Source organism: Urocampus carinirostris, chromosome 2 (assembly GCF_059441175.1).
Source record: "Urocampus carinirostris isolate Australia breed hairy pipefish chromosome 2, RoL_Ucar_1.0, whole genome shotgun sequence".
NCBI lineage: Eukaryota > Metazoa > Chordata > Actinopteri > Syngnathiformes > Syngnathidae > Urocampus > Urocampus carinirostris.
In genome coordinates, this window is record NC_142350.1 from 62,117,465 (window position 1) to 62,139,684 (window position 22,220).

General features: G+C 42.2%; 1 protein-coding gene across 1 annotated transcript in view; it reads right to left on the reverse strand.

Moving 5' to 3' along the window:
• efna3b (ephrin-A3b) overlaps positions 1-22,220 on the reverse strand; it is a 194,234-nt gene that overhangs the window by 154,054 nt on the left and 17,960 nt on the right. The gene's annotated exons all lie outside the window — the stretch shown is intronic.

Sequence of the window (22,220 nt, forward strand, 5' to 3'; positions counted from 1 at the left end):
CCTCCCCTGCACTCTATTTATAGGGCGCACCCTCCCAAAAATAGTCTTTTGTCCGATATTTTCCATACATAAGGCGCACCGGATTATAAGCCGCTACAATGGGAACGTCGACAAAACAGTCAGATAGTTTAGTCAAACTTTTTACCCCCTTAACATTCCGAAAGCTTGCAAAGAAGCAAATACGTGTCGTAGACACATGCGGATGCGGTGTCCGTACGATGTCTCCAATCACTCAAATGCATCGTTCCAAATATCATTCGGACGGTTGAAGTCTTGGGATTCAAGAAATGCCAAACATTTCTTAGTTTCTATTTTATTTTTTGCTGGCCACTGTGTGGACAGCAAAGTAAGAATTTTATTGTGCAGGGAAACGGGATTCTTGACTGTGCACGTGACAATAAACACGTTGAATTGAATTTAGTTTAAAAATAGACTCATCACAGAAACATCAAGATCGTTCTAAAACAAGATACCGGGAAAATATAAATCCGCATAGCTCACCTAAGTTCTCTTGCAGCCTTCACGTTCATTAATGATACGTAACCATGGTCTTCTTACAACCGTGAGTGTAGTAAATCCAGGAGAGTCAAATATTTACAAATACAGAATAGTAAATATAGTTTCTCTATGCCGTAGTGCAACATGTGATTCACATTCATCTTTTTCGGCCAATTGCAAGCTTTGTTTCGCCCCTTTAGCCTATGCGAGCCTGTAAATGGTAAAAAGGATCCGCCCCCTTTACCTCCGAATAACGTTAGCCAATAGTGACTGATTCAAATGATGATTGACACATTGATTAGAAAATGAAACGCCGGTATATAAATCCCAGCATACACACACGGCTGCTTGCTTTAGTTGTAAGACTTTGCGACTAAATATTGATCCACATACAAGGCGCACTGTATTATAAGGCGCATGGTCAGCTTTTGAAAAAAATAAAGGCTTTTAGGTGCGCCTTATAGTGCGGAAAATACGGTAACAATCCAAGAAGTGCAAAGGTCTTGTGACACCTAGGCACTTTTTACTAGTGCGCCTGAAAATGTTGTTTCGTCATTCGTAAAATCGTCCGAAATAACTAAAAGAATTTGCCTCAGGCCTGCTGAAACTATGTTAGTAATTACAATCGACGTAATAGCCGTATGGTCTTCTACCATCATGGCGCTCGTGCGCCGGGCCTTGCCAACGACTTGTTAAAACCCTACATTGAAACAAGGTCATAATTCACTTAACCGTAACCCAATTTCCGCCTAATTACCAGCCCGTTCGGCTCGGAGGACGAAAAAAAAACCACTCAGACACCGAGGCATTAACTCTGTGATGTGCGTCATTACGGTGATGAGAGCGCTTAAAAAGCTTTCAGCTCTGGCCTCTTTGTGACAGCTCAAAAGGATAAAACCTCAATTAAAGACGTCGCCTTTCGCTGCGGGTAAGCAAGGCACTCCGTGTTTTGTCCACAGCGGGACCTCCGTTGCCCTCGTAATCAAGTGTCTCTTAAAATTCTTCTATTTACCAGATACAGATTCTAAAGATTTCACTTAGGGATTGTTATTTCCAGACAAAATTGGCATCCAGACAGAGACTTTGTGCCCTAGCGTACCATACCTGTCAACCTGTACGTTTTTGCCGTACAAAGTATGTTTTTTTATGCATTTTAAGACGTGTACGACGTACGAGAAAATCTGTACGGAAAAACACAAATTTGTCAATGATGGGTACCATCCGGTATACACCGACGATCACGAAACGGCAAATCAATCGAGTCAAACGAGTTTGCCGCGGTAGCCTCTATCTCGGTATCGTTTTTTTCGTCGCAAACGAAGCAGCGGTTTAATGCTACCGTGCCTCGGATTTCATGCGGTAGTTATGTAGTGAAAGGAAGTCCGTCTCTTTTTAGAGAACCGGCTTTCAAACGGCTCACTTGCTTTGATGCATTATATTACAAATCATTATTGTTGTATACTTACTTACTTACTTATTGCTCCAGCGAAGGTCGGGGGGTCCCGTCCCTGTGCGTTGAGCCGACCAGATGAACCAGGTTTTTCCAATGCTGGCGGTCTTGTGCCAGCTGTTCTGCATCCTCTACGGCAACTCCGTGTTGTTGGAGGTCGCCCGCAACGACGTCGAGCCATCGAGTGCGGGGTTTCCCTCGTGGTCGTCTCCAGCCTGCGGCCTTTGGGTCAAACTGGAGAATGGCTCGTGTCGGATGGTCTGGTGGTAGACGAAGGACATGGCCAAACCAGCGGGTGCGGCGTTGTGCGACCAAGGAAGATGCTTGGGGCTGGCACGTGCGGGCTCTGAGCTCTTTATTGGAGACTCGCTGGGGCCACCTGATGTTCTCGATGGTTCTGAGAGCCCTGCTATCAAAACCATCGATTCTTGTGGCCAGGGTGTCGTTCAGGGGCCATGTTTCTGAGCCATAAAGCAGGATAGGGAGTACGGCGAGGTTGTAAATGCGGAGCTTCGTCTTGCGTGCGATGGTCTGGTGCCGCCAGAGTGGTTTCCAGAGAGACTGCAGAGCAGATGCTGCCAGGGCTCTTCTGCGGAGAATCTCTGGTTTTAGGTCCCCATTGTCTGTCACCATGGACCCCAGATATACAAAGCTCTTGACAGGCTCTACGATGTCGCTACCAATTTGGATGGGAGGTGGATCTGGTCCGTCACCAACATACATGAACTTGGTTTTCGTCCAACTCACTTGGAGGCCAAGCCGCGCTGCCTCTTCGCTGTAAATGCCCAGAGCGTCTCTCAGCTGGCTGTAGGAAGTGCTGAGAATGATGGTGTCGTCAGCATACTCCAGGTCAGTCAGGTGGTAGTTGCCGAAAGACACTCCGGGGATGCGCTCACTAACCCTGAACATCAGATGGTCGATGATGCAATTAAAAAGGTCGGGAGCAGCCACACAGCCTTGGCGAACGCCGCTGGAGATAGCAAACCAGTCGGAGTCAATGCCGTTGATACGGACACAGCTCTCTGTGTTGCTGTAGAGCAGCTTGAACAGGGCTATGATCTTGGGTGGTGCTCTGAGAGCTTGGAGGATGTTCCACAGTGAAGAGTGGCAGACGGTGTCAAAGGCGGCCTTCAGATCAATGAATCCGATATATAGATGGCGATCTTTACGGAATTCACGGGTCTTTTCTATCAGCAAACGGACGGCAGAGATGTGGTCCGTTGTGGAGCGGTTGGGCATAAAGCCAGCCTGCTGGGGACGGCGGCAGCTTCTGATTGCTGGAAGGGCACGGCTGAGCAAGATCCTGGTAAAGACCTTGCCCGGGATGGAGAGTAAGGTTATGCCTCTGTGGTTTCCACAGACAAGCCTGTCGCCCTTGCATTTCCAGAAGGGCAAGATGACTCCTTATTGTTGTATAAAGAAGTTAAAAAAAAAAGGAAGTATAAAAGGAGAAAATGAAAAAAGACAGGTTTGTGGTTATCCCTCTAATCAGTATATTACCTACAATGATTTAATGCAGAAAATGAATTCATAATTTGAATAAGAAAATGTATTATTCTACTTAATTATATTTGCATGTACCCGTAAATTCCGGACTATAGAGCGCACCTGATTATAAGCCGCACCCACCACATTTTAAGAGGAAAACCAATTTTGTACATACACAAGCCGCACCTGTATATAAGCCGCATGCGCCCACATAACCAGCTCAGTAGCCTAGATGGTAAGGCGCCCGCTTTGAGACTGGGAGGTTCGGGTTCGCGCCCCGGCCGAGTCATTCCTAAGACTTAAAAAGTGGTCGGCGGCGCCCTCTCTTGGCTGCGGCTGCATCGGGTCAGATGCAATCGACATTTCGTTCTGTGTACATTGTTACACAGAATGACAATACAAGGAAATTATTATTATTATTATTATTTAAACATGTAACACAAACACAAAATTAACCCAAACCCAACTTCAAGTCCCGCGATTGAAACTAAATGTCCTTCATTAAAGTCCACAGTCCAAAAATCACAGCCGGCAAAAGGAACGGAAAATGATACCGGTACTTAAGGTTTGATGCAAACCTGCAGAGTCCAGGTCCTGTTGAAAGTAATCCAAGGAAAAAAGTGTATACTTCCAAAGGTAAGGGTGGGAAAAATATATCAGATGAACACATTTACTCACGCAACTCCTTTTTCTTTAACCAACTTTTTACCCCCTCTCCTTTCCTTGTCTGTCCCTCCCCTTTAGCAGTCCCCACTTAAACTCGGCACCCCGCGTTTGTTCCGCCCCTCCTTTTTCATTCACCCGTGCAAAACATATCAGATTAAGTGTCTAAAATAAATACAAATAAATACATTACAAAAATATACAGTTGCAAATACATATTACAAATGGGTTACACATATTTACAAAGAAAGACGGTACACCGAGAGAGTTTTCAAAGCTTTAATAATAATAATATAGCTTTGACAGGGCAGTTAATGGTAGCAACACTCGAGCGCCGCTGGCGGCAGTCAGAAAAATTACATAAATTGGCCGCATCACTGAATAAGCCGCAGGGTTGAAAGTTAGGGGAAAAAGTAGCGGCATATAGTTCGGAATTTACGGTATATTTTCCTTCTGCAGTGAACGTCCGAGCTACTTAATTTTTTAACTTGTTTTTTAATAAACCTCATTCATGTCGAGCAACTCAGTATCTCACAACAAAATGTTAATTAACAATATATATGAGATAAGGAAACACATGTACAATATAACATGTTAAACTACTTAAATAAACACGTTTGGAAAAAAAATGAGGTGTAAGATTATTACAACATTTTGTAATGGCATGGAGCCGTGGAGGTTGACAGGTATGGCGTACTGCTAGGTGTTATTTAGCAGCTTCCTTTAGCTTGGCAGGTGGTTCGGACTACCATATCCGCCTACGTCAAGAAGGTACCATATTTCGTATAATACACTTTTTTGGGGGTGCACGATATACACAAGGTTTTGCAGTCAAAATGTTTACCGTATTTCTGCAATTAATTGATCAGTCGAAAAATATTGCTGACCAAAATGGCAAAACATTGGATGCAACGGGATTGGAACCCAGGTTGCAGTGGTGAAAACGTAAAATCTTAGCCACTTGTGATGTAGATGACGGACGAAAAGGCATTGGATTTTATCTCTGTCATGTCCTGCACGGTTGTCATGGCGCCCAGCTGGCCCCGCCCCTTGACACTGGCTGAGACGCATTGAACTGATTGCTTGTGGAGTACTTAAACGCTCCTTTTGGGACTGCCCGTTGCCAGATCATTGCTTTACCTTGTTGACGACCTGTTCATGCCTGTTTGATCTGAGTAGATAGATAGATAGATAGATACTTTATTCATCCCCGTAGGGAAATTCACACTTCCAGCAGTCTACCCCGTTGTTTATTAACAGATGAACATGATGCCCTAGGGGTGCTTGTAGCGAAGTGGATGACGTCACGCCAGTCCAAAAATTCGACATCCCTGCGGCAGATGGAAAACTTTTCTTTGTGAAAATCCAGGGATACACCACCTCCTCTCCGATTCCCCCCGGCTTTCGTGTCTCTGTTTAGCGGCGTTGAAGCCGGAATGCTCCGGGTAGCTCCGGGTGGCTACACGTTAGCGTCCGGAATGCTAAACGTGAGCCACGTTTCCGCAAAACACAGCAACTGCGCTCCCTGTGCGCTTCGATGTTTTCCACCAGCACTCGATGATCTTATTTGGTCGTGAGTTCGCATTTACCATGATTACGGATGGTACCGAAGACTTATAACGCCGCTAGCCGCTTCGCTAGCTCCGGCTTTTCCTCCACTATAGGCCCCTTCATCACGCCGGCACGAGAATTTTGCTTTGTCATTTTGATTGCCTTTAAACCTGTTTTGTTTTGTTTTTTTGGTCCGTTTGTGTGTTGGACAACTTTTCTTTCCTAATTAAAGTGACAGATCTTCTACGCATATGAGTTCCGACTTCCTGCTTCCCGGTCTGTTTCCGGACAATCTCATCACACTAATTTTATTCATGACAAGTGTTAGCAAACGAAAAAAAACAGAAAGTCATTCTGAGATAAATGAATGCTAAAAAGCACCAGGAGGGGAAACAACGTTTTGGTATAGCTGATGTTGAATCAGAATTTGAAGGATATTAGGTAAATACATTGTAAATTGTAATATATCCTGAGAGCATAACAAGAGTGGCAATAATGTTTATACATGTATATGTACATCTCTTGTTTGTTCGTCTGCTTGTTTGTCTGTGTCTGTCCATCCAGGAGTCATGATTACTGATGTGCCTCACCTGTGCCCGCTCATTTGGCGGGTTCTGATTGTCTCCCTGTCACTATTTGAACGCAGTCCTGTCTGTCTCCTGTTGTCAGTCCGTCTGCGAACCTCAGTGTATACTAGGCAAGCCTTTTTCGACCCTGACTCCCACCTGTCCCGTTTTCGCTCCCGTCTGTCTCCGGCTACGACCGGTTTTGCTCCTGACCACGTCTGTTCTCTCGTCCTGCCTTACGACCTATTTTTGTCCCCGACAACGGCTCTTCTCCCGTTCTGGCTTATGACTCGTTTCCGACCGCGACCTTGTTCTCCCAGTCCTGGCTACCGACCAGTTTTGTCTCTGACACCGCCATTGTTGCTACGGAAGATGCTCCTCTGTGTTCAGATCCCAGTCCGAATCCGAGAGCGACCTGCTTCCCGCGTCCAGCGAACACCGGCTCAATAAAACTTGTGGTAAACGTCACACAATCGGGTCCTGTTTCTGTTCTGGTCCTGACACCAGGAAAAGGGAGAAGGGGTTTACATATGACCACTATTTTTCACAGGCAGTCAGGTAGGTTACCCTAGATGTAAACGAAGCCCAAAAATATCTGACAGCACTTTTGGTTTTGTTCATTTTAGCATTGTTTTCAAGACACTTCACTCTTGAATATCAACACAATTCAGGATTATAGTCTCCAGCTAAACTCAGCGTTATACTTCATGTTATACATGAAAGAATACAGTAAGTGATTGTAGTCTTGTTTTTTTTACGGACATCTTAATATCCAGGGTTGGGTAGGGTTACTTTAACTTGATTACTTTCAATTACTTTTGGATTACTCCAATACCAAATATGCTAATAAAAAACAAAATAAACTAAATATGAATAGAATTATGACTCACAACACGTAGTAAGCTTTCTCTCCTGGCTTTGATCTCTTTGATCTCCGGCAAAACTAACATAAAATGCGACAGAAACCAAATGAAAATAAATCCAAACAGCTTGCCAACATCATTTTTGCCGTTCCGTGTATTCCGTTACTCCCCAAGCTTGCACAAAATTTAGTCATTTCATTCATATTTAGATTCTTTGGTCTTTTATTAGCATATTTGGTATTGGAGTAATCCAAAAGTAACTGAAAGTAATCAAGTTAAAGTAACCCTACCCAACCCTGTTAATATCAAGTAGTACCAGTAACACGGAAACTCAAAATTATTGCAAACAGAACGTTTCCTGATGATACAAAACAAGGGTTGATTACTGAAGTTCACAAACACCATTCTAGAAAGCTGAGCTACCACAGAAAAACACATCAGGCTTAAAAGCTTTGTCAGAAAACAATATTTTGAAAAAACTAAAATCCTAATTACTTACTGCTTAAAAAGGAACACATCACTATCAGGGTTGCACGTCCGCATGCAGTTTAGGCATCGGTAGGACGTCTCCAGGGGTAAGAAGGAATTTCAGAACCCAGCTAGTTCAGGCCCGGCTAGCCGTCATTAGCTTAACATCTATTGTGTGCATGAGAGTGTAGTACCCCAAAAAGCAGAGGCTTGGAACACACACGAACACAAAAATCGATACTGTACATATAGATATCATATACAGAGGAACCTCGGTTTTCGAACGCCTCTCCGTTCGAACAAATCGGAGTCCGACCAAAAATTTTGAGAAATTCTTGCTTCGCTGTTCGGTCAAAAAAATCGGAGTTCGAACACCGGTAATGCGTGAGTGCGTACGCTAGGGTGCGATGCTGAGCGACGTATGGGTGTTTTAGCCCCTTATTATGCCTCTGAAGAAGGTCAGTGCAAGCAGCAAAGTTGCTACAGGTGAAAAAAGAAAAGTAGTGCGTACGACTATTGCATTTAAGAAAGAAATACAGTAATAGCAAAATATGAAGGAGGTGTGCGAGTGTCTGATCTTGCTAGGGAATACAGCATGGCTAAATCTACGATCTGTCCGATACTAAAGAATAAGGAGGCTGTGAGATCTAGTGATGTGGCTAAGGGAATGAGTGCTATAAGCAAGCAACGGCCGTCCACCTGCGCCTTCTGCTGACCACCACAAAGGTAAGAAATCCTATCCATAATTATTTTCTTCATCTTTTTTATTTTTTATTTTTACAGGTTTATTTTAGTGTAATCTTTCGTACGGAAGATTACCATAACGCAGACGTACGATTAGCCTGGGTTAGCTTTATGTGGGTGTTGGAACGGAGCCCCCTTTCCAATGAACCGCTCACCACTTGTTGTGGAGACCCGGGTGCTAAATGACTTGTAAACGACCTGATTTTTTTATTTTTACACGTTCATGTTAGCGTAATCTTTCATACGGAAGATTACGATAACGCGAACGTACGATTAGCCTGGGTTAGCTTTAGCTTTACGTTAAACATTCAAGGTAAACGTTCAGGGTGTTGGAACGGATTAAAACGATTTACATTATTTTTAATGGGAAAAATGATTTCGGTGATCGAACAAATCGGTTTTCGAACAGGGTTCTGGAACGGATTACGGTCGAGAACCGAGGTTCCACTGTATTCATGTAAAAAAAAGTCCTTTGAAAACCAGTTGGTCTCTTTATTAGCTCCCCGTTACACTGCCGAAGCTTAGCATCGACTGACAATAAGTTTGTGTGTGTGTGCCGGCGCGTGTGCAATTCGCCTCCAGCCTTTTTCGGTGGGATTTGTTCTCTGTGGGCAATTTGTTCAAATTTAACACATGGGTGGGGAAGATAAATTCCCGTTTCGCCCCACGTTTCAGGCTAAAACGCGGCAGATAACAAAGGGGGAAGGGAAAGGCGGTCAGTCGTCGATTTGGCTGTCAGTGTGAGAAAATAAGCGGCTATTTGTTTGCTTTAGGCTATTTGCTTTTTGCAGGCATGTATTTAACATTTAGCAAGTTGGGTGACAGGGTCTAATAAATGTGACAATAACTCTTTTTAAAAATGCACAATCTGTCTTTTATGTCAAGCGCCACTTTGAGTAAAACCATATTGTCCCAAATTGGCGGGTGTAGGCATTGTAGCATAGGGAAAATTATTATTGTCTTATCCGAGCTTAGAAACAAAAGTCAATGGATAAGTAAACATCCATTATAAAAAATCCACACAGTAAGAAAACAATTACTGGGTGGCTTGACTTGCAGTTCCCTTGATAATACTGTCCCTAATTCTATTGTTTGGGGCTCAGGGGTGGGCCCAATCAGAATCATTGGTCTCACTATTGCCCTCTGGCATGAGGCAGGAGAAGTGCGTGCCTCACCGCATCTGCAAATGCTCAGCACAGAAAAACGTGACCTACCTATTGTATTATTAATGTTCGGGAAACAGTATAAACAGTATAATGACAAAAAGTGAGCGATTTTGAAACAGAAAACCCCAAAATTGTGACGTTGAACGAAGAAGAATTGTAATGGGTATTAAATACAAACATTTATGTCACGGTTGCCACGGCGCCCAATTGCTCCGCTCATGAGGTAGCACAGTACATTTAGTAAAGTAATTTGTTTAACAAAGCGGTTTAAGATTGCACTGTAAAAAATAAAAACATTAACAAAGCACATCATTCTTTTTGATTTTAAGCATTATTTTCTTCTTTTTAGATAGTAATTATCTGCTTATGAGGTAGTACAGTGAAATATTTGACATAACTTCATTTTCAAACATTTTCGACGAACGGTGCGCCTTATTTTTTATTTTTATTTTTTATAACTTTTTATTTCTCACACACGTTTTGAAAGAGGTTTGATTCCGCCATCATACAGCAAGACAAACAAAAAAATATATACAATTGACATACCCATAAGTGTGGCAAGATAATTGATTATTAAACATGTCCAAAACTTGACATCAAGTTACATTTTGCTGAGTTTCCGGCGATGCAAAATAATTTTTCTCCTTGGAATAAATTGACTCATGTACTATTGCAAAGGTTGTACGGCCTTTACAATTCTTTCACAAGATATCCATTTATTTTTATTTCCTGACATATTTTGTCGCATGATATTAACATTTTTGGGGGCTTATTTAGTCGGTTGTAAGATACAGGACTGTACTTAATCCCATTTTTTAGTGGAAGTACAATGTTGGCAACAAGATTCACTTGATATCATTGGAAATTATTTGAATGCAGCACGCACTTTTTCTTCTTTTTTCTGTGTTTTTTTTCAACTTTTTTTAAATTCCTTTAAAAAAAATCTCATTGTGTTTATTTTTTCCGAGCTGTTACTTTTTTCTTTTTGTTCTCTATTTACTTTTTTCCCTACATTTCTTTCTTTTCTTTTTTCTGGCTTTTTTTCTAAATGTTTCCTTCTTTTTTCTCTTCCTTTTGTTTCTTTTTTTCTTAGCTTTTCACTACATTTTGGTATTTTTTTCTTTTTTGTTCTATTCCCCCCTTCCTTTAAGTCATTTTGTGCATAATTTTACATAATATTTGGTCATGTTGGGATTAAAGAAGCAAAAACAACCCGAAGAGCCTTTTAGTGAGCCGAGCCGAAGAAGCCGGTTCTCGACAAACTCTACTAACTTTACTCGACTTCGTTCTACTTCGACTCGACCTCAAAATGCCGCATTTAGGACACAACGTCAGGGGAACCCGTGTATTTTTACCTTCATGCACTGTAACTTTGACTTGAGTCGCTTCTTAATTACCGTATTTTCCGCACTATAAGGCGCACCGGGTTATAGGGCGCACCCCGAAAAAATAGTTTTTGGTCCTATTTTTGACATACATAAGACGCACCGGATTATAAGGCGCTACAATGGGGACGTGGACAAAACAGTCAGATAGTTCAGTCCAACTTATTACCCCCTTAACATTCCGAAAGCTTGCAAAGACGCAAATACGTGTCGAGAACACGTGCGGATGCGGTGTCCGTAAGATGTCACTCAAATGCATCGTTCCATCATTCGGAAGGTTAAAGTCTTGGGATTCAAGAAATGATAACCATTCCTTAGTATCTATTTTCTTTTTCGCTCGCAACTTTACTGTGCATATGACAATAAACACTTGGAATTGAGTTTAATTTAAAAATAGAATTTCATCCATTATCTGCACCGCTTATCACAGAAACATCGAGTTCAGTCTGAAACAAGATACAGGGACAATATAAAACCCGGAATAGCTCACCGAAGTCGTTGTGTTCATAATAATGTGCAGGCAATGTCCTCTTATATCCGTGAGGGTAGTAAATCCAGGAGAATACAATATTTACAAATACAGAATAGAAAAAAATGCTTTCTCTATGCTGTCAGCCACATGCTATACGCATTCATCTTTTTCGGCCAATTGCAGGCTTTGTTTCGCCGTTTAAGCCAATGGCAGCCTGTAAATGATAAAAAGGATCCGCCTCTTGACCTCCGAATAACTTTAGCCAATAGTGATCGATTCAAATGATGATTGACACATCTTTTTCGGCCAATTGCAGGCTTTGTTTGCCGTTTAAGCCAATGACAGCCTGTAAATAATAAAAAGGATCCGCCTCTTGACCTCCGAATAACTTTAGCCAATAGTGATCGATTCAAATGATGATTGACACATTGGTTAGCCAATGAAACGCCGGTAAATAAATCCTAGCATCCACCGCGTACTACTTGGCGTTCGGGGGAAAATCGAGTCGGCGGCTGCAAGTTAGTTGGAAAACTTTGCAACTTTAAAATTGATCCATAAATAAGGCGCACTGTATTATAAGGCGCATGGTCAGCTTTTGAAAAAAATAAAGGCTTTTAGGTGCGCCTTATAGTGCGGAAAATACGGTAGTCATTTTGAGCCCTCATTTTTGTGCGCTGGCTCGATTTTCTTGTGCACTGAGAATGTGCAAGCAGTGCACAATTGCGCACGCGCGCAACTTAGAGGGAACACTGGTTGTAAGTGCAAGAAAAAACGTTGTGAGGCAACTTTTTATTTAAAACCCAACAGACTTTTTTGGGCTTCTAACTTCTAAAAATTCAGCAAAGGTCAAATCCCCATAGTAAAATCCATAAAAGCATGCTTGGGTGGATTCCATTCCCTGATATACGTTCCGAAACCTTGTAGCATGTCTTCCCACTAAAGTTGCAGAAACCCAACTTAACAATCCCCCAGTCTCTTCTTTTATCTGACACGACGCCCTTGAATCAGTCATTTGTTCCGAAATGTCACCCAATCAACGTGCAAATCCAGATTTAATGGCCTTTACATTATTCAAACCTTGGAAGGCAACGTTTGAGTTCAAAGCAATCACAGTTAGCATTGGACATCAATACTTCATTTTCACTGAATTGCTACTGATGAGTTCCTAATCAGCGCAGGAGGGAATGAAACAGTCAATTAAGACCAAGTAGAGCCGGATTTTTTTATGCCCTTGCTTATCATGCACGTCAACGTGAGGGCTTTTTAGTAGAACTCTGCGTAATATGGGATTTGTTAAAGGAAATGTGAAACGTAACGTAAGGAGCATGCAAAAAGGTGATTAAGGTAATATTACTATTTTGACAATTTCTCAATTTAAATATCATCAGGGTTGGGTAGGGTTACTTTAACTGGATTACTTTCAATGACTTTTGGATTACTCCAATACCAAATATGCTAATAAAAGACAAAAGAAACTAAATATGAATAAAATGACTAAATTGTGCAGGCTTGGGGAGTAACAGAATACATGGAACGGGAAAAATGATGTTGGCGAGCTGTTTGGATTTAGTTTCATTTCGCATTTTATGTTAGTTTTGCCGGAGATCAAAGAGATCAAAGCCAGGAGAGAAAGCTTCCCACGTGTTGTGAGTCATCATTTTATTCATATTTAGTTTCTCATTAACCTCATCTCATTAACTACACCGCTTGTCCTCAGTAGGGTCGCGGGGGTGCTGGAGCCCATCCCAGCAATCATCGGGCAGTGGGCAGGGGACACCCTGAACCGGTTGCCAGCCAATCGCAGGGCACACGGGGACAGACAACTCGCTCGCTCATTCACACCTAGGGACAATTTGGACCGGCCAATTCACCTGAAATGCATGTTTTTGGAATGTGGGAGGAAACCGGGGTGCCCGGAGGAAACCCATGCAAGCACGGGGAGAACATACAAACTCCGCACAGGAAGTCTGGAGCTGGATTTGAACCCACGCAGGAGGTTCCCAAGACATGAACTGTGCCGCACATGCGCTAACCACTGCGCCGCCATGTTCCCCCATATTTAGTTTCTTTTCTCTTTTGATAGCATATTTGGTATTGGAGTAATCCAAAAGTCATTGAAAGTAATCCAGTTAAAGTAACCCTACCCAACCCTGAATATTATTAACGTGTTTTTCACATGCTTTTTATAAACACCGATACAGTAAAAGTCGAGCAAAGTGTGGGAAAATGTGGTTTCGGTGTCGGTGTAGCTTTAAGTCCATTCAACTTTTAAACCGTTAATCCTGTTAGGGTCATGGAGGGGGCTGACTTTGGGCGGCAGGCGGGGCTTCGGGACTTATCACCTGTCAATCACCGAACAAATATACAAATTTGAATGGTTTCCTTGCTTTTTCTTATTCAGGGTTCTAAGATCCTTGATGGAGTGTTAGATTTTGTTAGTAGCCTGTTATACATAAATAATTCAAACACATGCGGTGTTCATTTTACCTCTGAAAAGTGATGGGTCCCGGGGACTCGCATGCTCAAAAATCTATGGGTCCCAACAGAGATCTATGGCTCCCCAAAATGCTCCATGCCCTCCATTTTCCCTTACAAAATACAAAAAAAATCTTTTTTTTTTCTAACATGTTTATTTATGTACCGTATTTTCCGCATTATAGGGCGCACCGGGTTATAGGGCGCACCCCCAAAAAATAGTTTTTGGTCCTATATCTTCCATAGATAAGGCGCACCGGATTATAAGGCGCTACAATGGGAACGTGGACAAAACAGTCAGATGATTCAGTCCAACTGATTACCCCCTTAACATTCCCAAAGCTTGCAAAGAAGCAAATACGTGTCGTAGACACGAGCGGATGCGGTGTCCGTACGATGTCACTTAAATGCGTCGTTTCAAATATCATTCGGAAGGTTAAAGTCTTGGGATTCAAGAAATGCCAACCATTCCTTAGTTTCTATTTTCTTTTTCGCTCGCAACTTTACTGTGCATATGACAATAAACACTTGGAATTGAGTTTAATTCACTCAACTCATCACAGCAACATCAAGATCGTTCTAAAACAAGATACCGGGAAAACATAAAGCCGCATAACTTACCTAAGTTCTCATGTTCAATAATGATACGCAATCATGGTCTTACAACCGTGAGTGAAGTAAATCCAGGAGAGTAAAATGTTTACAAATACAGACTAATGAAACATGTTTCTTTATGGCGTACTGTAGCAAGCTTGCTAAGCTTGCTAGGCCATTGCTAAACTCGGCCAATTGCAGGGTTTGTTTTGGCCATCTAGCCAATCCGAGGCTCCGAATAACTTCAGCCAATAGCGATCGATTTAACTGATGATTGTCACATCTTTTTCGGCCAATTGCAGGGTTTGTTTCGGCCCTCTAGCCTATCCGAGGCTCCGAATAACTTTAGCCAATTGTGATCGATTCAAATGATGATTGACACATTGGTTAGCCAATGAATCGCCGGTATATAAATCCCAGCATACACCGCGGACTACTTGGCGTTCGGGGGAAAATCTAGTCAGCGGCTGCAAGTTAGTTGCAAGACTGTGAAATAATTTTGTTCCATAAATAAGGCGCACTGTATTATAAGGCGCATGGTCAGCTTTTGAAAAAAATTAAGACTTTTAGGTGCGCCTTATAGTGCGGAAAATACGGTAGTTTAACATGTTATATTGTGCATGTGTTTCCTTATATCATATAAATTGTTAATGGAAATTTTGTTGTGAGACACTGAGTTGCTCGACATGAACGAGGTTTATTATAAAAAAAGTTTAAAAATGAAGTCGCTTGGACGTTCACTGTAGAAGGAAAAAATACATGCAAATAGAATTAAGTAGAATTTTCTTATTCAAGTTATTAATCCATGTTCTGCATTAAATTATTGTATTATATTCCTTTTTTTCTTAACTTCTTTATACAACATCATCATTCGTAATATAATACATCAAAGCAAGTGAGCCGTTTGATAGCCGGCTCTTTAATGAGTTGAGCCGAAAAAGCCGGTTCTCTAAAAAGAGACGGACTACACAACTCGAACTCGAGATCGGCGTGCGGACGAAAACTCGAACCGCGAGACCAAAACAACAATGGCGGATCTGCCTGACGAAAAGTTTGGAGTGCGGTAAATCTTTGTTAAAAAATGCTAATGACCATTTCGTGTCAAAAAAGTTGCGTCCCGGGGACGCACTTTGATTTGACACGATGCGTCCCCAGCAAAAAGAATGCGTCCAGAACGCAGGGACGCGGGCAAACCAGAACCCTGCACATGTTCGAAACAAATAAATGAGCTGAAAGCACCGATTTATGGAACTGTTTGAAAAATTATTTAAATATCGCTCTACATCAATGGTCTCTGAGAGCCATCAGAGCTAGTCTCTCGTTGAGGGGAGCTCCAAATAGGGTTTTCCACAAGAAAATCTCAGGAAAAAAACATTCCACTGTTATCAAATACGGACGCTGCCCTACTTACGATCATCCGTAAGTTGAATTTGTTCGTAAGTTGCCTCAGTGCTGTGTTTTCTATGTTTAAGTAACCTGTATTGTTTTGTACTATGAAATAAACATTTCATAAAATAATAGGCTTTGTAACACGGGTGTCAAACGGGTGGCCCGCGGGCCAAATCAGGCCCGCTAAGGGATTGAATCCGGCCCGCGAGACAACACTCAGAGAAAAACAAGCTGCAGGTTGTAATATGTCAACTTGATGTTGCCAAAGCCAGGTGCCTCGAACAAAGACACTGTACTTGTATCTCTCTCTCTCTCTCTCTCTCTCTCTCTCTTTCACCCCTTTTCTCCCACTCTGTCGGTCTCTTTCTCTCTCTGTGTCTTTTAACCTGTTTTGCTCTAACTTCCTTTTTTCCTTTCTCTCTTTTCTCTTTTCTCTCCTTCTGTCTTTCTATTCCTCTTTGGATTTCTTTCTTCCTCTCCCTTTCTTTTCCCCCTCTCTCACGACGTTTTATCTTTTGTTTCTCACTCTCACTCTCTCTCTCTCTCTCTCTCTCTCTCTTTCTTTCTTTGTCCCACCCTCTCTCCTTTTCCTTCCCTCTTTCTCTTATTTCTTTATCTCTTTTTCTCTACTAGTCCGGCCCCCGACAGAATGTTTGTTCTATCTTGTGGCCCCCAAGTTAAAATGACACCCCTGCTCTATAAAGAAAAATAAAGTTTAGTTTATCTTACTTTTGAGAGATGTGCTTCAAGAGCGCCCCCCCCGTGGTAAAAAGTTGCTGGAAAAAAAGCCCTCCCACCATTTTCTCAACCGCATCAACCTTTCTTATTCCACTTTCATTTTAAAAGAAACGGCTGGCCTCTTCTTTACACTATACACCAACCATAGCGATTTGCTACCTGTGACCGACGATCACCGGATCTCGGGTGCAAGCCTTTTCCTCCTTCTAAATAAAACTGAGAGAAACAAATGCAAGTGGGTCCTGTCTCTTTTTCTGGTCTCTGACACATTATTTGTTTAATATTCGAAATACAGTAATATCTTGTTGTAATTCGGATTATTTTTCACGGTTTCACTACTTCATGGATTTGCATCGTGCGTTGTGTTCCGCATTCTGATTGACTCAACAGTCTCTCTGCTTATTATTGACTGAACAGTAGTTTATAATAATACAAGAAATTGAAAAAAAAAAACATTTATATAGTAGTTTTAATTGTTAGGCCTGTGAAAAGGGTTTGTTCTTGTGCTTAAGTGAACAATACAGTAAGTAATTATTCACAGCACAAGCTATCACAAGTTAGATTAGTAGCCTATCCCTGTAAGAAACAAGGGATCACTGTACATAATGAAATCAAATCAGTGGCCTGTAAAAACAATAAATGAGATACAATAACTCTCAAGACCAGAACGGAAACAGGACCCACTCGCATAAAGTTTCTCACAGTTTCATGGGGAAAAAGGGAAAGGATTGGACACACGATCCGGTGATCGCTGGAAGCAGATCGCTCAGAACGCGGAATTGGGACGGTGTCGGGAACAGAAAAAACGGGTCAGTAGCCGGGATAAAAGAGCAAAAACGTAATTGGGATCGGAAACAAGTTGAAAGCCAGGAGAGGAGAGCAGACATGGTCTAGATCAAAAACAGATCGTTATTCGGGGTGGGAGAACAGACGCGGTCGAGATCAAAACAGGTCGTAATTCGGGACAGGAGAGCAGGCGTGGTCTAGATCAAAACAGATCGTAACGGGAGACCAACAGGAGCAAAAACAGGACAGGCGAAAAAGGGCTTGCCGTGTAAAAACAGGGATTCACAGACGGACAGAGAAAAGGGGACTGACAGGACAGAGTTTAAATATTGACAGGGAGCCAATCTGTCAACAAGTGGGGCCAATTGGGCGCCATGGCAACCGTGACATAGACTTAGCGAACATAAAATTCTAACTCCCCCCTCTTTGTTCTGCAAACTTTAGAAGTCCATACACTAATGACTCTTCCCCTCGTTTCTTCATCTCACATTCAAATTTACTGCGCACGGAGCATAGAAGACCACTACGTCTTCTTACGCCAACACCATTCATCCATCTTACCTGTGTTCCCTAATTAATAGCGCCCGGGCGCAAGAGTCTGCGACACGCGGAAAAAAAACTTCCGACACTTTTTATTCCCGAAAACAACAACTCCATAGCTCGTGCTGCAAGGCCTTATTATTTGTGACTAATGACCGCTCGCATGGCTGGATCTATAAAACTGCTATGATGATTGCTGAGCTCCGGTCGTGTGTGTTTGTGTATGCGAAGGTACGGAGGCGCTATCTGACATCTAGCAACAGTGGCAAAAAAGTCCATGATGGATGACCGCTACATACTAATGCGCGGGCGAAAACACAGACGCCACAAGATAGCGTGTGAGTAATAGTCTCTTTTGTGCACATATTCATAAATGTAAATGTTGCTGCGCTAAGTGGGGCCGGGAGAGGGATTGTTTTCGCCGCCGTCGAGGAGGACGCCTGATTGGCTTGTTTAATGTGGACGGTGCGATTCTCAGCAATACCGATCAAAGCTGATGTTCAAAACAAAGTGGGATTGAATAAAGACATCGGTCAAACAGGATCACCATTATCATTACTAACCCGGTTGCTCTTTGCTTTGCTATGATTAAACATCAAAATCCTTGTGACAAAGGTTAGTTAGTTTGTTCAGTGCATTCATCTTGTAGCATTTGTCTTCATTAGTCCGGTTGGCCACTGAAGACAATCCCAGCTGACTTGAAGCATCTTGCTTTGCTCGCTAATCAGAAATGGACAGGAGAGCTGAGTAGCCAAAAGGCTATCGGGTAATTTGGACGAAATAGTTACGACACGAACCAACAATAAAACTTGAGACGGTAACAGAACGCTGGATCCACCCTGAACCGGGTGGAAACATTTGTTGGCTTGGAGAGGGATGGGCGCCAGCAGGCTGTACTTGCCCAAGACACACTACATGAAACCATGTTCTTACGATCCTAGTGGTTAAGGGATCATATCAGAGATCTTGACCCCGGCCAGAAATTGGGCTTAAAATGTCAATTATAGATTCGGAGCCGGTCGGGCTTCTCTCTCGCTGTTTTTTTTTTAACCCTTCATGGAGGATCTACACAGCATGCACTCTTACTCTTACTAAAGTAATTATTTAGATAAGGAAAATGCTAACCAAGCGTCATGCTTCTTGCCAATAGTTTACAAGATTTACAAACTTTCTTTCTGATTTTTGGCCAAACCTTTCACTATTTCAAACTTGTAATCTGCAGAATTTGATTTTCTTTTTGGTGCCATTTTGTTCAGTTTCACCTTTGTCCGCTGCATATCGCTAAGATGCGCACTACGGCACCAAACCGACAATTAGGCGCCACACTTGCAGTGCACTCTTGATGTAAGCGACTCGGCCCCAAGTGAACCCCAAGCTGCGTGATTCAGCCGAAACGCACAGTTTGGCACTGAAGTACGCATGGCCGGAGTAAAGCTTCGTGTTTACTATGGCGGAAAACTAAAGCTTCGGGTTTAATTTGGGCTTGTTCATCAAATCGAGTTCATCCGTTGGGTTTGGGCGGGTTCGGGTTTATGTACTCGGGTCGGGTCGGGCTGAATTATTTAGCCACAATCTTACCTCTAGATCCTACCAACCAACCAACCTTCATTGAATAGAATATAATAGAACGGTTTTATTTTCATTGATTCCAACGTTGTGAACAATCCCAGCTGACTTGAAGCATCTTGCTTTGCTCGCTAATCAGAAATGGACAGGAGAGCCGAGTAGCCAAAAGGTTATCGGGTAATTTGGACGAAATAGTTACGACACAAACTAACGATAAAACTTGAGACTGTAACAAAACGCTGGATTGGTCAGCAAGGGTGGTCGCCACCCTAAACAAGTGCACAAGACTGTAAAAATGTATATCTTGCCTATGTACAAAAACATGGATAAGGGTTACTTCAAAAACTAAAAATAAAACTTGAGACGGTAACAGGACGCTGGATTAGTCACCCAGGGCGATCGCCACGCTAAACAAGCGCACAAGACTGTAAAAAATGTATGTCTTGCCTATGTACAGAAACATGGGTAATACTTACTTCACAAACTAACAATAAAACTTGAGACAGTAACAGAACGCTGGATTAGTCACCCAGGGCGATCACCACCCTAAACAAGCACACAAGACTGTAAAAAATGTATATAATTGCCTATGTATAGAAACATGGGTATTCATTTCCTATTTCTAAACTTTAGGGAAATTTACATTGCTGCTAGATGCAATTGCACTACTTTTTCATTATAATATTGTTCTGATGCACCTACAAGCTAAGCTAGGCCAGCTTTCAAAAACTACCTTTTCGCCTTTTCAACCTGGCCTAACTTTTATCTTGTTTTCTATTACAAGTCTTTATTTTGTGTTTGTTGTGGGGTGCCCTGTCTAATCTTGTTGTAAACAAAGTTCACTATGCTGTTACTATGCTGGTTGCGTATTATTATTGAATGTGATGGTTGCAAGACGACTTTGGTGAGCTACCCGGGCTTCATACTTTCTTTGTTCAGATGTTTCTGTAATGAGTCTATTTCTCAATTCAATTCAAAGAGTTTATTATCATATGCACAGTAAAGAACCACGTTTCCCAGCACAATTAAATTCTTACTTTGCTGTCCACACAGTTGCCAGCGAAAAAGGAAATAAAAACTAAGAAATGGTCGGCATTGCTTGAATCCCAAGAGTTTCGCCTTCCTAATGATATGTGGAATGATGCATCAACCTTCTAAGGCCTGGTGATGTGACTAACCCTAACCCTAAGCCTTTTGATATTTACGTCAGGGGTCAGGACCAATGTTCCCTCTAAGCTGCGTGTGTGCGCAATTGCGCGATGCCCAGAGCTTTTCCGCGCACAAGAAAATCTAGCCGGCTCACAAAAATCAGGGCTCGAAATTGCTAATTAAGAAGCCAATTAAGTCAAAGTTACAGTGCATGAAGGTAAAATTCCCCTGACGTTGTGTTCTCAATGCGGTCTTTGGAAGTCAAAGTCGAAGTAGAACGAAGTTGAGTAAAGTCAGTAGAGTTTTTCGAGAATCGGCTTCTTCGGCTCGGCTCACTAAAATGAACCGGCTCTTTCGGGTCCTAAACGGCTCTTCAGGTTCTTTTTGCTTCTTTCATCCCTACACGACCAAATATTATCTAAAATTATGCACAAAATGACTTAAAGGAAGGGGGGGGATAGAACAAAAAATAAAAAAAAATACCAAAATGAAAAAGTAGTGAAAAGCTGGGAAAAGAAGAAACAAAAGGGGGCGGCAGTAGCTCACGAGGTAGAGCGCTCGTCTTAGGATCAAGGGATCCCAGTTCGAATCCCGGCTCCTCCGTGTTACAAGTCGAAGTGTCCTTGGGTAAGACACTGAACCTCTAACACCCCCAATAAGCAGGTTAGCGCCTTACATGGCTGCAAGGCCGCTATTGGGAAATGTGGAGCACATTGTAAAGCGCTTTGGGAAGTCATTGACTTGAAAAGCGCTATATAAATGCAGATCATTTCATTTCATTTCATTAACCCCAGTGAAAATGTTTAAATCTAGTTTTTAAACACACTTACCAGGATATTCAATAGCTTATGAATGATGTGAACCTCAGGACATTCGGTTATTACCTATATTTTGTGTTGATGATGTGAAGATGGTATCACAATAGTCTGTAATGATAGTTTGCAGTAGTCTTTGATCTGTGCAGCCCTTTGAGACTCTTTGTGATTAAGGGCGTCACAAATAAACTTGACTTGACTGAAGACAATTCTAATTCCTATAGATGATAAGGTGGATCTTAGCTCTTACATTTGCCGTTATACTGTACATAATAATAGCAAGAATACGTCATGTTCTGTGAGTGTGCTCTGTGAGTTCTCAAAGATTTGCTACAGCGTGTATGAGGGCACTCAGAGCTTTCACTACTTTGTCGGATTATTATCCCATTTTTGTCAGGACCGGTAATTCATGGTCCAATGGCAATGGCATTATCCTTGTTCAATCCACCTCAGAGTATTTATTTTGAGTGCCCGGAGGAAACGCACGCAAGCACGGGGAGAACATGCAAACTCCGCACAGGAAGGTTGGTAGCTGGATTTGAACCCATGACCTCAGAACTGTGCCTCAGATGTGCAAACCGCTCAACTGCCGTGCCGCTGGCTGGCAACCAGTTCAGGGTGTCCCCTGCTCCCTACCTGAGCTGGGACGGGCTCCGGCACCCCTGCGATCCTTACTGAGGATAAGTGGTGCAGATAATGGATAGATGGATTTTATAAATATATATATATATATATATATATATATATATATATATATATATATATATATATATATATATATATATATATATATATATATATATGTGAATGAGCAAGCGAGTTGTCTGTCCCTGTGTGCCTTGCGATTGGCTGGC